We start from the raw sequence: 5,071 nt of genomic DNA on the forward strand, positions 1-5,071 counted from the left end.
ATTTGATTTCTCAAAAATTCATTCTTTTTATTAGATTCATCTAATCTAACAATCAATTCCTCAATTTTAACTCTTCCTTGAATTTCTTAGCAATTTTCATAGACTTCAATAATTCCTTACAGAGTGTTTCATAGGCATCACTAAGATCAATAGAAACATGATCAGAAAGACACTTCAAATTATTCATGACAACAGAGGTTAAGGATCAGCTCTTAGATCAAAAGATCTAAAACAAAAGAGCTACCTGCTCTAATAGCACTTGATAGTTTTTAGACCCCCTAAAACCACAATCAGATTAACCTAGGTAATTAGCTAAGTGATTACTTAGTCAAATTATAAATGTAGGTTAACACAAATATATCATATCAATGTATAGCAACGAAAAATAAAAAACACAACGATATGATAACTCAAGAAAACCAAATTGGTAAAAAACCTGGGGAAGATTTAACCTAACTATCCTCAAGGTAAAAAGCAAATCCACTAGAAAGAATCAAAGTTTTACAATAGTGACTTCGACCACTAACATCCTATTGCTACCCATCAGTAGAAACTTACTGACACAACCACGTGCAAACTCCGAGATCGCAGACTCTTTCTTTCTTTGGCATTTGCAATACAAACACCCATGTTTATGACTTTGAGATCTCACTCAAAGGTTTAGCAACACAAACTCTCCTGTTTGTGACTCCAAGACCACCCTGAAAGGTTTAGATCATCAGCAACTTTGATGACTAGAGAAGGTTGCAACTTCTACAACACCGGATCTTGAGATTCTTCAAGTAATAACACCAGTAGAAGACATAAGAGAGCTTTAGGGTACAAAACCCTAGATCTACAAAAGAGGCACAAGATGCACTCTAATTTCTCTAAAAAACTCTCAAAACCCCTCCTAGGGTTAGCTTATAATGTCTTTTAAATACTGGAAAAAACGACTTGCGATTTGGGCTTCAAACGGATAAGTTATGGCTTTTTTACGTTTGCTGATTTTGCTGATATGCGATTTTCGATCGATCGAAAATCACTAGCATCAATCGAGTATCAATCGAACCAAACAGCTTGTAACTCATTTGTTTTTATCTCGAACTTGAGTTTTTTGTCTTGGGCTTCAATGTAGACAATTCTAAACTAATGAGGCTTAGTTTTTGTCATGTTTTGTCATGGTTTGCCAACATTACAAACTCAAAACCTAACAATATATGAAAGGTTTTTGATAAATTATTAATTCTTCCATAAACTAAAACTTGAGATTTTAAATAGGAGATAGATAGATGAGATTTTAAATGGTAAAACTTCGTACTTTAATATTATGTTAAAATATATTATCCCAAAAAAATTAAAATATTGAAAAATAATATATTTAATTATTTAATCATATAATTCTAATAGTTTTTGTATAAAAAGTTTATAATTTTAACGTTTTAAACTACTTTTCTTTAAGAAGAAAGTTTTAAACTACTTTTAGCTTTTTCATTTTATTTTATTTAGAAGAAGGCTAATAAAATTATTAAGAAAAACTGGCTACAGTGGATTAAAAATATATCATTGAGGTATGGATGAATATTCTTCATCCACACCAATAAAATATTAATTAACCTAGTTACTAATAAAATATTAACCTAACTAAGTTGTGAGTTATAGAATTTTGTTGTTGACATGTATGGGAGAATTTTATTGTCACATCAGCTACAAGATGGCCAACCGATCCCAGCCCACCGATCCAAACCTAGCCGGTTGATCCACGCCGATCCAACCTCCAAAATCCAAAACCCAACACCGGTGAAAGCTTTGAACAAGAGAGATGTGAAAGAGGGAGTGAGTAGGGAGGAGCTGTTGTGAGAAATAGAGAGAGGAACTGAGAGTCAGAATGAGAGATAGAGAGAGATGAGAGACCGTGGAGAGAGAAAGGTTTACACATAAAATATTAATATACCTTTTACCATTGAGCTACAGTGTGGTTCTACATTTAGAACCGCACTGTAGCACAATTGTTTTTTATTTTATTTTTTTATTTTTTTAAAGTAGTTACATTTTACAACATCTAATGGAGGGGGCATTCTGGGCTGAATGGTTTCTATAAGCTTAAATTTGGCATTTAGCCATTTTGTTGCTGATGCTCTTATGTATAACCGAAATTCAAATTCTGATGATCCTGCTTATAATTTCACTTAACACACTGAATCTCACTCAACTGAGATCTTTGTAGTAGCACTTGAATTCTTTCTTTTGAACTTGAACCTCAATGACTCTGGGAAATTATAATTTAGATGAAATTGAAATTTCCCCATTTATCAATTCCAAGACAAAATGCATTAAATAGACTCGAGACTTTTTTTTTTTTTTTTTTTTAAATAAAAATTTTTTGAGAGAAGACTTGAGAATGGCAATAATGAAAACTAATTTTCAAATTGATCCTGAGTGTCTAACAATTTCCCACCCTCATGCTGTCTAATGCCTAAATTTATTGGCTTTGGCCCAAAAAACTTTTTAGTGTGCTCCCTAACTCTCCCTAGGTTTAGAGTCAGCTTACACATTTTTCTTTAAAAAAAAGAAAAAGAAAAAAAGAATAGACTTACACATGGAGGAAATTTGCCATTTAACATTTTTTTTGGAACAATTTAGTTGTCTGGTTTGCAAAACTATTTAGTTATCAATGAAGAAACTCGAGTCTCTAAGCCTCGAGTTCCAAGTGTGGGTTCTTCTTATGCGTGCATGGGTGGGTCCAGATCTCCTCAGTCTGCCTTTTTCTTCTTTCTCTATATGCTTTATGGAACTTGAGTCTCCCAGACTTGAGTTTCTTCACTAAACTCTAGCCTCTAAAGCTTGAAATGCTAATTTACTAAAATGTTTTAAAAACTTGCTAGCAACTAACGAAATAATTGCTAAAATCATGTTAAATGGTAAATTTCCCCTTGCATACCCAAACATATAATTTTAATGGTTTTTTTTTTTTTTTTTAAATGTTAGGTAAATTTCCTGCCGTAGAGTGTGTTTTTTTTTTTTTTTGGAATAAAAATCAGCCTTGATATATTAGTTTTGGTTTGTGGTTCGTTTAATATAGTTCTTTCTTTGAGCAAAAGGTACAAGAGTATGTCCACTTCTTCAAGCTGCCTTGTCAACCAAAAAGCAACCAGAGTGCTTGCATTATTGATCCTATTGTTCTTTTTTCTTTTTTAAATTGAACCACTGTCTGGCAAAAAAAAAAAAAAAACAAAAAAAGAAAAAAAAGAAAGAAAGAAAAGTGAAAGTGAAAGCATTTGTAGCATTATGGTTCTTCAACTTTAGGGATTTCAATTACAAATTTCTCCGGTGTGGTATATGGTCCGCACCTACTTAGATCCGGCAATTGCACTTCAATACGTGGCAAGGCATTGTACTCAAGAGGCTGCAAAAAAACAACCTAGCTTTGGTGATTTGACCCACTTCAGCCCCACCTTCTCACTTAAAAATCTAAGAAGCTCTTTATGTGATGTACTTCTGTTCCAAAATGTTGGACATGATTGCCCCATCTCACCTTTCTTCCTCATTAATCATGACCCCGTGGCCTCCATCATCAGCAATTTCTTGCAACTCCTTTGCAAACTCAAGAGCCCTCAACACTTCAACCATTTTGGGTCTTTGATCTCTAACTTCACACACACATTTATATGCGATATTTGCATACATCTTCAAAGACTCTGGTGATATTTGATCAATCAGACGAGGATCAATGATCTTGTCAAGTGTACCTTCTTCAAAGCACGAATGAGCCCAATATGCCAAACTTTGTTGCCCATCATTTAGGCCCATATCCACGGCTTGTCTAGCACACAGCACCTCAAACAACACCACCCCAAACCCATAAACATCAGACTTTACAGTTAAATGGCTGGTCCAAAAATACTCAGGGTCCATATACCCAAACGTTCCCTTCACATCAGTAGTGACGTGGCTCATTGACAGTCTTGAAGGGCCCAATCTTGAAATCCCAAAGTCCGAAACTTTGGGTTCCCAATTTTGGTCCAAAAGAATGTTGCTAGTCTTGACATCGCGGTGTATGATTGCGTGCTCCTCACCTTCATGAAGGTACAATATTCCCCGAGCAGCACCAATGCAAATCTCCAACCACTGCTTCCATGACAATGGAGGATTATCTGTGTTGTAAAGATGATCATGCAGTGCTCCGTGAGCCATTAACTCATATACAATGATCATGACCCGTTCATCATTGCAGTAACCTATCAAAGATACCAGGTGGGGGTGGCGAAGCCTTGAAAGCATTTCGACTTCTGTCTGAAATTCGCGAAACCCTTGACTTGAAGTTGGCCCGAAAACCTTGATCGCAACTGGGGTGTGTTCATGATCGATGTAACCTCTCAATACATAACCACAGCTGCCTTTTCCAATGATAAGGTCCCGGTCAAAGTTGTTCGTGGCAGTCTTGATTTCTTGGAGAGTGAACCGACGGCCGACAGCTTGTAGAATTGGCGGTGTTTCACTTTTGATGGACTTTGTTCTCATCCTTCGCCAGATAATTGTTAAGCCCAAGAGAAATATGACAGATATAACACCTACAGTGGCTTCAATTAAGATTACTGATTTTGTGCCGCTCTTGGAATTCTTGTAAGGTAGTGGTTGTGGGGCAGGTGATTTGAGCGGGGAAGGGGAAGGGGGGTGTGGAACTTCAGGATTGGGAGTCGCGAGATTGGCATCAGAGTTATTCAATTTGAACAACTCGAGACCATTGAGGATAGCATCAGAATAACCAGAGCTTGAATTAGCATTAGGACGAAGCTCTATAAAGAGAGGGCTCTTACCATTACTCGTTTTATTTGGTATCATCACAACATAGTCCCTATATACCGGAATGCCTTACCCACCGCTCCAAGTGATAACATCAACAGAAATCTCCAGTGTCTTATTTCTTATTGAAATTCGGAACCCATGGTTACTTCTCTGCTTTACCTCCGGTTGGATTTTGCAGAAGTGGAGTCTTACGAGGTATTTGAACCCCGAGTCCACTGGCAATCTCCAAGTAAGATAACAGTGATATGTTATTCAACCATCTAATTGGCTTTATTCCGTGCCAAAT

At 36.3% G+C, this 5,071-nt stretch overlaps 1 pseudogene; it reads right to left on the reverse strand.

Annotated features, from left to right (window-relative positions):
• Positions 1-3,242: 3,242 nt before the first annotated feature.
• Positions 3,243-4,821, reverse strand: LOC115968742 (annotated as a pseudogene).
• Positions 4,822-5,071: the final 250 nt, after the last annotated feature.

Source organism: Quercus lobata, chromosome 2 (assembly GCF_001633185.2).
Source record: "Quercus lobata isolate SW786 chromosome 2, ValleyOak3.0 Primary Assembly, whole genome shotgun sequence".
NCBI lineage: Eukaryota > Viridiplantae > Streptophyta > Magnoliopsida > Fagales > Fagaceae > Quercus > Quercus lobata.